Source organism: Phyllobates terribilis, unplaced genomic scaffold (genome assembly GCF_046119375.1).
Source record: "Phyllobates terribilis strain yellow unplaced genomic scaffold, ASM4611937v1 Scaffold_11__3_contigs__length_659146591, whole genome shotgun sequence".
Lineage (NCBI taxonomy): Eukaryota > Metazoa > Chordata > Amphibia > Anura > Dendrobatidae > Phyllobates > Phyllobates terribilis.
The window spans coordinates 569522055-569534889 of NW_027362771.1; positions in this window are offsets into that span (position 1 = coordinate 569522055).

Sequence of the window (12835 nt, forward strand, 5' to 3'; positions counted from 1 at the left end):
CTGAAAAAACACTGGGATGTACTACTAACAGATCCCATATTAAGAAAAATCTTACCCCAAAAGCCAATTTTAGTTGCCAGACGCTCTAAAAACCTCAGAGACTCCCTGGTACATAGCCATTATGACAGAAATCCCTCATGTTCAATTGATAAAAACAAACTTGAGTTCTACACATGCGGTAAATGTAAAGCATGCAAAAACATGATTAATAGTAAAGAATTCAGTAACCACGACGATAGTATAGTGTATGAGATTAGAAAGACCTTATCTTGTAACTCCAAGGGAGTCATCTATTATGCCCAATGCCCTTGTAACAAAATCTATATCGGCCTCACCACCCGGGAACTAAAAGTTAGAACCAGAGAACATGTTCTAGACATTGAAAAAACAGTGTCTATGGAGGAAATAACTAAATTAAGAACTCTTCCGAGACACTTTAAGCTCTACCACAATAGTGATTCTAGTGGCTTAAAGATAAGAGGCATTGATCAAATTGATTTGGGCATTAGAGGGGGTGACTTGGGCCAGGCATTAGCAAGATTGGAGAGTAGATGGATATTTAGACTGGGCACTATATCTCCCCAGGGTCTAAGTGAACAGTTTGGCTTTTCTGCTTTTTTGTAATGACTCTATAATTATTTTATCAGATTAGATATTAATTTTTCCACCTATTTCTCTGGTATTTATATATTCTCTTAAACTACCCCAGAAACTTTCTTATATATTTCCTCTGATCCTCTGTGTCACCTTTTTAAGTATGTTTGTTTTTAAATGATTTTAATTTATTTACATTTTTTCATACAGTACTTACCTTTGGCTGTTTTGTATGGTCCCCGGCTGCTGTTCTTATGGTTCCTCTTGAAGTGGAGATCTTGAGACGAGGAGTCATTCAAACCCATGTCCTATCGGGACGAAGAAAGAATAAGGGAAAGGAAAAAACTTCAATATGCCCAGAGAATATCTCTCTGGTTCCCTTATTTTAGTGGCGAACATAGATTGGACTCTATATAGAATAACTTTTCTATTAAAATTTATTTACATTTTGGTGTTTACTATATATTTTCTTGATTACAAGCTGCATCACTTATTTTGTTTTTGCTCATTCACCCCATATCACCCCTTTTCTTCCTTTTTCCTTTTATCACATACTTCCCCCTTTTTCCCCCTCACCTTCCCCTTTTTATATTCTCCATTTTATTTGCCCCATTATTCCCATCACGTCCCTCTCAATTTCCCCCTTCTTATTAACCTGCCATCCCCATGCTACATGTTTCTTCTTTCTCCTCACTCTTTTCTTGTTTTTTATGACCCTCATTCATTCACACCACAGGCCACACCCAGTTTCCACTTTACCCCAGCACACCTCTCTTACACCCATTTTAACAATTTTTCCTTCATTCACTGTTACCCCTCATTTGAGCCATATGTGTTAGTCTAGGAACACATAGTTAGCGGCTATGTACATTTTTGTCTGTTCACTACTGTTCTATTTTGATATTGACCCGCCCCCTTTGAACTCCGCTACTCACATATGGGGATTCTATAATGGAGAAGCGCGCATACACGCTTACAGACCCGTGGACTTCCGGTTTTGCGCACTAGGCACTGCATGCGTTCCACCGCATGCGTGCCAGCCGCTATACTCCGGAAGTCAATTCTCATACACGGAAGTTCTGTAGCGTGCGCATGCGCCGAGTACACTCCACTAATTGAGGGGATCCAAAACAGCTGATTGCCAGCCTATAAATAGACAACACCCTACACACATACTGCACGCCCCATCGAAGAAGCACATATGCGAAACGGCGTCATCAGGGCGGATCCCTGGGAGGTCTCCATACTTTGATACATAACTACATTCATGTAAGTTATTTCTCTGAATGTTTACTATATCAACTGTTTAAGCATGATCTAACTAGCGTTTATCTACTTTAAGCACTTTATACCCAGATGATAAAAATAACTCAACTGGCGGGAATTTATCTCTACACTTGTAGCTAATATTATATTATTATTCCTACCAGTTTTATAAGTAATTTTTCTCCTTTTTTCTGGGAATTGTGCATTTTATAATATATTGTTTAGGCACATTTCTTTACATGAACAGACTCTGCACTTCAATACATTATGAAATCTATACATTTTGTACTGTACACTGTTTGCACTTTATATTTATGATAATATTCACTTGATCAGCATTTGACTTATTTATCTTTACATTTGCAATTTGCATCGTATTACTATATTTACTAGTTTTATGTTTATACAAATTCCCTTTCTTCTTTTTGGAAGTAGTGCAGTTTACATTATATTGTTATTGTGATGACCTCTCATATGGGATCAATTGGCCACTGCTTTTTTATTTTTGTTCTTACTATGTTTTTTAATTTGTATAATAAAAATTAATCATTTTTAATACTATCCGCTTTATATCCTCTTTTAAAAACCTGGTTTATGTAAACGCAGGTTTTTATGAGTATTGAAAGTCTTTGTTGAGGTGACATATGCTTTGACCTTTTTTTTTTTATAGAAATTATACAAGATAGGTACATTTTACCTTTTGTGTTTCCCCCTTTTCCTCATAGACTGTAAGCTTGCGAGCAGGGCCCTCACTCCTTTCGAAATGAGATATGCTTATTCTGTATTGTCTGTATAAGTTCCCCCTAAAATTGTAAAGTGCTGCGGAATATGTTGGCGCTATAAAAATAAAAATTATTATTATCATTATTACTTTGGGTGCCACACTCCGCTTTCAGGCAGGAACAAGTGAGGGTCAGATTACGGACTCTCCTAGTCTGTACAGAGGCCTGTTGTTTGCCAGTGTTGTGTCTTTCCTGGATTGTACGTTACACAGTCATAACACTGGTCTTTAGGGGAATTAGAGTCCTATGACTCACATTATGCAAAAAAATGGCAGCTATAAAGGGGAAAGAAACAAGAAAGAGCCTCTTTGGAGCTTTACATATCAAAATGTTCCTTAACCAATATTTTGTAAGTGTACAATAATCAATATTTTCGGAACCCAATTTACTCTCAGTTACTCTCTTTATCCAAATTTCCAATCTCTTTTTTTCTTGCAAAATCAACTGAAATTTGTCATATAGACGTAGCTCACATCGCATTAATGTCTGCTGCATGGCTTTAAAACTTTCATTCCTAATATTGCCACAGATCTGGAGATTTTCTCAAATTGTAAGCATTTTCAATTTAGTTAAATGGAATCTGTCAGCAGGGTATAAAATAGAGGCTGAAACACTGATTTCAGTGATGTGTCATTTACTAGGCTGTGTGCTGTAGTTTCACTACAACCAATGTTTTATCAGCAGGAGATAAAGTGATTTATCAGTACGCGGACTAGTGTCCACATGCCTCTTGGTCCATCCATGCTCCCAGCACTGATTAGCAGCTTACTGTCATTATACAAAGTACACAAAAGCTGTGGAGTGGGCGGGATGAGCTTTATGAGCTCAGCTACATGCTAAAGAGAGATGTCTGGTTGCATCACAACTGCTGCACCCGGTAAACTAACACATGCAACATTGGAATCAGTGTCTCTTTTCCTACATTTTGCTGTTCTGAGATGAGGTAGCAAAACCTAATGACAGATTACCTTTAATTATGGTTGTCAGGTTTCTCAGGGATTCACGCACAAACGATTCTGATTACTCACTATGTAGCTATCGGAAAGCGCGCAGTGAGCGTATGGCATACACACCTCCAAATTCCAACTCATGGAATATGTGTATATGCCCCCGTACGATCACTGCCAGCTTCATGATTGCCCAATTACAATTATTTGCTGCCACCACCGATCAGTTTTAAAATATAATACAGGCCTGATCGGACGCCTGCTTTCTAGTAGCGTATGACTTCGGGGGATGAGCGATTACAGAGCACAAGAAACAGAACTATTAAATTTTATATTTAATCCAAAAGGGAGGCAGTGTTTATGAAAAATATGCAAACATTTTACAAGGGGGTAATAAAATACAGAATATACAGTAACACAAAATAAAAAAGGATTAACGGAAGAAAGTTACTAGACAGATAACAGAGACGATTTATTTTAGCTGGAGGGAAGCACTCCACTTATGGCCGTTATGAAATGGGAGCCCTGCTTACACATAACTATGAATCTTCTGGCATGAATATAGATCCATCTTCAGCTGGATCTTTTATGCCAAAGGGGGGCCTACACACTCCCCTATAATGAGCTCACGTGGGCTCGGCTCCACCCTTCATGTCTTTATTAAAATATCTAACTTCTTGCGGGTTGAGCGCAGAAGTTCGCAAGTGATGCCATATTTTTTATTACGAATTTACCTTTCTTTAGAGACTATACATGACATAACTGCCATTGGTTATCTATGCCCTCTGGTCTTACAGCTCACCCGTTGGGCTCTCAGATAAAGAAAAATAGGCGTATCGCTCTTTAGCTAGCCCCTCTGCTAAAATGTGGGTCCCATCATTATTGGAATTATAGAACTTCCGATATTCCATATTTCGTGTTGGTGCCTACGAGACAGGTGAGCAAAAGGAGTTTGCAAATGAGGATGACCCTGCTATTGTACAGAGTGTGATAGAATTTCTTTGAAGCTTAAAGGAGCGGTTTCCTCTTTAGCCAGGTGTCTACTCATCACAGGCATGTTGTACTAGAGGCTACATTCTTATGGTAATGAGTTTGCCACCTCTGGCGTGTACTGCTATTTGCATAGCAACAGCTCTTTAGATTGTGAGCTCTTTTACTCTGACAGATGGTAGATAGGAGAGGGAGGGAAGAGTGAGAGGGATTCCAGAGGGAGAGAGAAATTCTTAATATCTCCTATGACAATGATTGATTAAAGCCAGGACCCTAATTTATTAACTAAAGTGAAATATTGCTGCTCACTGGAGGACCCAACATATTTGTACATTACCGTATTTTTCGAACTATAAGACGCACTTTTTTTCCTCCAAAATTTTGGAGGAAAATGGGGGGTGCGTCTTATAGTTCGAATGTTGGGGGGGTGTATATTTATGTGTGGTGTGGGGGGAGCGGTATCGGTGGAGGAGCTGGGCACAGGAGGCAGCAGCCTCCTACTGCAGCCTACACTGTCCCTGCTGCTAAAGAAAATGAATATTCACTGCTCCCCACGCCCATGGGGCGTGGGGAGCACTGAATATTCATGCTCCTTAATAGCGGTATACAGTGTAGCCGCGCTGCGACTTCTGCTGCTGCCGGCTGTCTCCTGTGGCCGCTGTTAAAGGGCATGAATATTCAACCTCTCTCCACACCCACGGGCATGGGGAGGGGGTGAATATTCATGCCCTTTAATGAGCGGGCACAGGAGATAGTCAGCAGCCGCAGCTGCAGCGCGGCTCCGCTGTGTGCCGGCTATGAAGGAACATGAAGTCACTGCTCCCCGCGCACACAGTCCCGGCATGGGGAGCAGTGACTTCCAGCAGCTGATCACTCCTTGTGAGCCGTGCATGGCAGTGATGTCATGCGCAGCTCACATGGAGAGATCAGTGCAGGCAGACCGGACTCAGCGCTGTATTTTTTTTTAATGTGCAGCATGATGGGGATTAGGGGGACCATGCATACTAGGACAGGAATTAGGGGTGCCATGCATACCAGGACAAGGATTAGGGGCTCCATGCATACCAGGACAGGGATTGAGGGTGACATGCATACCAGGACAGGGATTAGGGGTGCCAAGCATACCAGGACAGGGATTAGGGGTGCCATGCATACCAGGACAGGGATTAGGGGTGCCATGCATACCAGGATTGGGATTAGGGGTGCCATGCATACCAGGACAGGGATGAGGGGTGCCATGCACACCAGGATAGGGATTAGGAGTGCCATGCATACCAGGACAGTGATGAGGAGTGCCATGCATACCAGGATAGGTATGAGGGGTGCCATGCATACCAGTATAAGGATGAGGGGTGCCATGCATACCAGGATAGGGATGATGGGTGCCGTGCATACCAGGATAGGGAATAGGGGTGCCATGCCTACCAGGACAGGGATGAGTGGTGCCATGCATACCAGGACAGGGATGAGGGGTGCCATGCATACCAGGATAGGGATGATGGGTGCCATGCGTACCAGGATAGGGATTAGGGGTGCCATGCATACCAGGACAGGGATGAGGGGTGCCATGCATACCAGGACAGGGATTAGGGGTGCCATGGATACCAGGATAGGGATGAGTGGTGCCATGCATACCAGGACAGGGATGATGGGTGCCATGCATACCAGGATAGAGATTAGGGGTGCCATGCATACCAGGACAGGGATGAGGGGTACCATGCATACTAGGACAGGGATGAGGGGTGCCCTGCATATCAGGATAGGTAAGAGGGGTGCCATACATACCAGTATAAGGATGAGAGTTGCCACGCGTACTAGGATGGGGATGGGGACCACGTATAAAAGGAAGGGGGGCGGCATATTTACCAGGATGGGGGATATTGTCAGAATTGGGGGACATTACCCCTATACCAGTGTCAGGAGAAGACCCCCTCCCCCTTAAAAGTGCATCATGACCACATTTTTTGCTTAATTTTTTATTTTTTTATTTTCCTCCTCTAATACCTAGGTGCGTCTTATGGTCCGGTGCGTCTTATAGTCCGAAAAATACGGTATATCGGCAGCCGAATGGTTTCAACGGGAAGCATTGTGTAATATGGAAGTTGAACACTTCCTGGATCTCACTTATGGGACTCTCAGATATGAACCTACGACTGATTGCTAAGGGTCTCAACAGTATCATCCAGTAAAAAATACATAAAATAAATGGTATATAAAGAGAACTGCACACATACATATCTAGTAGAAAGTAGGAAGCAGAGCAGCAAAAAAAAAAGAGTCAAAAGGCATCAAATAGCTGCCTGTGCTTCCTGCGGAGTTAGTAAAGGAGCAAATAGTGGCAGCAATAGTCGTCTTTTTACTCTTAAGAGAAAATAGTCTCTGAAAACTAAAGCACTTACAATATTCTTCTTCCTTTTGAAGAAATAATACTGCAATGATCAAATAACTCACAGCCATCAGAGTTTCATTGTGTTAAATGAAACCGGTAGCTGCAGCCCAGGCTATAACTATACAGGATGAAAAAAAATATTATTTCCAGACTTCTGAATAGGCAGCAGCATATGAATTCAATTTACAAAGAATTGGTGGCGCTAGATGCAATAAACTTTAGCGAAAAACAGAAAAAAAACAAGCATGATCAAATAATAATGTTCACTCTCAAAGTCTGCAGGACATCGCAACCCCCAACTTGTCCTTGAAGCACCAGAGAAGTTCATTGTATATTTCTGTTATACGTAAGGTAAGGGAGAAGTTGGTAGACATTTTCCACCCAAAAGGTTGTATATAATGCATTGACCTGTGTTGTATCTTGTTTTATCTATTCTGTGGTCTGCAGCACTTAACCTGCAGATGGGGTTTACTTGTAGGTCTGCCCATATCATGGGAAGTTAAGTGGGTACAGGTGCTTAGTTCCTGTTTATTAGTGAGTTGTTGAAAGTGCAGAAAGGAGAAGGACCTATGGTCAGCAGATCAGCATTGATTAAGGGTGTTGGGTGGTAAGTTCTTAAGTAACGAAGTACCAAGTGGTAGAAGGATTATTTATCTCAGGAAGTGGTATAGGGTTGGTAGCTAACACCCAGGAAGTTTTTGTGCCCCCTAACCTGTGTACTGTTAGCACTCACCGAGTCCTTACACCAGTCCCATATAGAACCCTGCTGTATTTTTAGAAAATACAGATATAATTATAGTTCGCTCTTTGGCCCTGTGATTTACTTAAACTTTTTGCTGAAATCCGACCTAAATAAATAGTTATACACTGTTATTAATATATTTTTTAGCTTTTTATTACACTTTTTTGTTTTTTAATGTATCTATTGCATTATTCTAACCTTAGTTACAGGGCAACTACTACAGCCTAGACCCCTTTTTATTTAAAGGAAACCAGTCACTTGATGCATGTTGCCCAAACCATGGGAGCATGAATTAGAGCCTTCATCCATGATTACAGTGAGGTACAGTATATTTTTGTAAGAAGTGCTCTGCTGTTTCAGAGAAAATATAGTTTGAAGATCCGGCCAGGGACCATAAGCATAAACTAGATTAGTTTGGTGCTGCCCCCCCCCCCCCGGGTTGCTTTTCCCTGTGCTGCTCCAGATGATTGACAAACCTGTCCATGTGTGTACTTAGTCTCTTCTCTGCTTATGGTCTCCAGCCGGCTTTTCAAATTATATTTCCTCTGGCATGCTGAAAATTGTGACATCCATTTGTATTTAGCCCCCTGTAATCTGATACCACTAAATAAAATCCTGAGTAATCAATTGCCTCCAGAGGTCACATAAGTAGTAAACTGAGTCCTCCTGTGTAGAGATGAGCGGTGTTCGACTCGAACTGTTCGCCAATCTCAAATTCGAGCTGTTTTGGGCGGTGTTCGAGCCGTTCGGCGAATACGAACGATTTGAAAAAAATCCGGCTGTTCGAGGTTATGTTCGATAACTTTTCGCGCACCAAAATCATAACTGGATTTTTTCGCAGTTTGAGTGTACAGTGGGGTGGGGGGAGGGGCAGGGGATGGATCTCTGCAGAAATAATGAAGATCTCCATTTTTTTTTCTCTTTCCCGCATTTACAGTGGGGAGGTGCAATCTGTCAGCTTATCAGCAGCGCACACACGGAGCGAACTGCTTTTTTTCACACAAGCAAGGGCATGTGTCATTGGCAGTGTATGTCAAATGTCATTGCCCTATAAGACCCAGCCATTTTCCCCGTCGCCACCATTTTCTCACTGCTGCAGCTGCGTGTTAGACGGCACCGCTGTTGCTGTGTGCGCTATACTTTCAGTGTTAATTTCAAGCCAATTTTCTCAGAAATATACAGATAGCTTGGGAGTAGGGAATAGTTGTGATTGCTGTCCTTTTGAGGACTAGGTTACAGCATTTCCTATGACTTTTAGCAGGCAGGTCTGTGCTCTTAAATAGATAGGTTGGGAGTAGGGAGTAATTGTAATTGCAGTCCTTTTCAGGACTAGGTTACAGCATTTCCTAGGACTTTTTGCCAGGCAGGTCTGTGCCAGTGCTGTGCAAATGTTTTTCACAGCATTTGGCTACATCTAGCTAAGCAAATCCTTTTTGGCCTCTTGCAGTGTGTGTTAGTCAGTGGAGTAGCGTATCTGTGTTGCAAGCTACACCACCTGTGTATAGAAAACAATTTATTTTACTGCACCTAGCCAAGTAAAACCTTTTGGGCATAGCATCATTCTATTAGGCCATCTATACTAAGCTCCACCAGCTTGAAAATTGCTAATAATTTTTATCTGCATCTAGCTCGGAAAATAATTTTGGGCTTGTAGCAGTGTGTGGAACTCATTCTTAGTCCATCTATACTAAGCTCCACCAGCTTGCAAATTACAAATAACTTTTAGCTGCATCTAGCTCGGAAAATAATTTTGGGCTTGTAGCAGTGTGTGGAACTTATTCTTAGTCCATCTATACTAACCTCCACCAGCTTGCAAATTACAAATAATTTTTACATGCATCTAGCTCGGAAAATAATTTTGGGCTTGTAGCAGCGTGTGGGACTTATTCTTAGTCCATCTATACTAAGATCCACCAGCTTGCAAATTACAAATATTTTTTATCTGCATCTAGCTCGGAAAATTATTTTGGGCTTGTAGCAGTGTGTGGGACTTATTCTTAGTCCATCTATACTAAGCTCCACCAGCTTTCAAATTACAAATAATTTTTAGCTGCATCTAGCTCGGAAAATAATTTTGGGCTTGTAGCAGTGTGTGGGACTTATTCTTAGTCCATCTATACTAAGCTCCACCAGCTATCAAATTACTAATATTTTTTAGCTGCATCTTGCCTGGAAAATAATTTTGGGCATAGTAGCAGTGTGTGGCACTCATTGTATTAGGCCATCTATACCAAGCTCCATCAGCTTTGAAATTAATAATAATTTTTAGCTGCATCTTGCCTGTAAAATAATTTTGGGCATATTATCAGTGTGTGGTACTCATCCTATTAGGCCATCTATACTAAGCTCCACCAGCTTTCAAATTACAAATAATTTTTAGCTGCATCTTGTCTGGAAAATAATTTTGGGCATAGTAGCAGTGTGTGGTACTCATTCTATTAGGCCATCTATACTAAGCTCCACCAGCTTGCAAATTACAAATAATTTTTTGGCTGCATCTTGCCTGTAAAATAATTTTTGGCATATTAGCAGTGTGTGGTACTCATTCTATTAGGCCATGTATACTAAGCTCCACCAGCTTTCAAATTACAAATAATTTTTAGCTGCATCTTGTCTGGAAAATAATTTTGGGCATAGTAGCAGTGTGTGGTACTCATTCTATTAGGCCATCTATACTAAGCTCCACCAGCTTGCAAATTACTAATAATTTTTAGCTGCATCTTGTCTGGAAAATAATTTTGGGCATAGTAGTAGTGTGTGGTACTCATTCTATTAGGCCATCTATACTAAGCTCCACCAACTTGCAAATTACTAATAATTTTTAGCTGCATCTTGTCTGGAAAATAATTTTGGGAATAGTAGCAGTGTGTGGTACTCATTATATTAGGCCATCTATACTAAGCTCCACCAGCTTGCAAATTACAAATAATTTTTAGCTGCATCTTGCCTGGAAAATAATTTTGGGCATAGTAGCAGTGTGTGGTACTCATTCTATTAGGCCATCTATACCAAGCTCCACCAGCTTGCAAATTACAAATAATTTTTAGCTGCATCTTGTCTGGAAAATATTTTTGGGCATATTAGCAGTGTGTGGTACTCATTCTATTAGGCCATCTATACTAAGCTCCACCAGCTTGCAAATTACAAAGAATTTTCGTCTGCATCTTGTCTGGAAAATAATTTTGGGCATATTAGCAGTGTGTGGTACTCATTCTATTAGGACATCTGTACTAAGCTCCACCAGCTTTCAAATTACTAATAATTTTTAGCTGCATCTTGCCTGGAAAATAATTTTGGGCATAGTAGCAGTGTGTGGTACTCCTTGTATTAGGCCATCTATACCGAGCTCTTCTTGCTTTCAAATTAATAATAATTTTTTGCTGCATCTTGCCTGTAAAATAATTTTGGGCATATTAGCAGTGTGTGGTACTCATTCTATTAGGCCATGAATACTAAGCTCCACCAGCTTTCAAATTACAAAAAATTTTTAGCTGCATCTTGTCTGGAAAATAATTTTGGGCATCGTGGCAGTGTGTGGTACTCATTCTATTAGGCCATCTATACTAAGCTCCACCAGCTTGCAAATTACTAATAATTTTTAGCTGCATCTTGTCTGGAAAATAATTTTGGGCATAGTAGCAGTGTGTGGTACTCATTCTATTAGGCCATCTATACTAAGCTCCACCAACTTGCAACTTACAAATAATTTTTAGCTGCATCTTGACTGGAAAATAATTTTGGGAATAGTAGCAGTGTGTGTTACTCATTCTATTAGGCCATCTATACTAAGCTCCACCAGCTTGCAAATTACAAATAATTTTTAGCTGCATCTTGCCTGGAAAATAATTTTGGGCATAGTAGCAGTGTGTGGTACTCATTCTATTAGGCCATCTATACCAAGCTCCACCAGCTTGCAAATTACAAATAATTTTTAGCTGCATCTTGTCTGGAAAATATTTTTGGGCATATTAGCAGTGTGTGGTACTCATTCTATTAGGCCATCTATACTAAGCTCCACCAGCTTGCAAATTACAAAGAATTTTCGTCTGCATCTTGTCTGGAAAATAATTTTGGGCATATTAGCAGTGTGTGGTACTCATTCTATTAGGACATCTGTACTAAGCTCCACCAGCTTTCAAATTACTAATAATTTTTAGCTGCATCTTGCCTGGAAAATAATTTTGGGCATAGTAGCAGTGTGTGGTACTCATTGTATTAGGCCATCTATACCGAGCTCTTCTTGCTTTCAAATTAATAATAATTTTTTGCTGCATCTTGCCTGTAAAATAATTTTGGGCATATTAGCAGTGTGTGGTACTCATTCTATTAGGCCATGAATACTAAGCTCCACCAGCTTTCAAATTACAAATAATTTTTAGCTGCATCTTGTCTGGAAAATAATTTTGGGCATCGTAGCAGTGTGTGGTACACATTCTATTAGGCCATCTATACTAAGCTCCACCAGCTTGCAAATTACTAATAATTTTTAGCTGCATCTTGTCTGGAAAATAATTTTGGGCATAGTAGCAGTGTGTGGTACTCATTCTATTAGGCCATCTATACTAAGCTCCACCAACTTGCAACTTACAAATAATTTTTAGCTGCATCTTGACTGGAAAATAATTTTGGGAATAGTAGCAGTGTGTGTTACTCATTCTATTAGGCCATCTATACTAAGCTCCACCAGCTTGCAAATTACAAATAATTTTTAGCTGCATCTTGCCTGGAAAATAATTTTGGGCATAGTAGCAGTGTGTGGTGCTCATTCTATTAGGCCATCTATACCAAGCTCCACCAGCTTGCAAATTACAAATAATTTTTAGCTGCATCTTGTCTGGAAAATATTTTTGGGCATATTAGCAGTGTGTGGTACTCATTCTATTAGGCCATCTATACTAAGCTCCACCAGCTTGCAAATTACAAAGAATTTTCGTCTGCATCTTGTCTGGAAAATAATTTTGGGCATATTAGCAGTGTGTGGTACTCATTCTATTAGGACATCTGTACTAAGCTCCACCAGCTTTCAAATTACTAATAATTTTTAGCTGCATCTTGCCTGGAAAATAATTTTGGGCATAGTAGCAGTGTGTGGTACTCATTGTATTAGGCCATCTATACCGAGCTC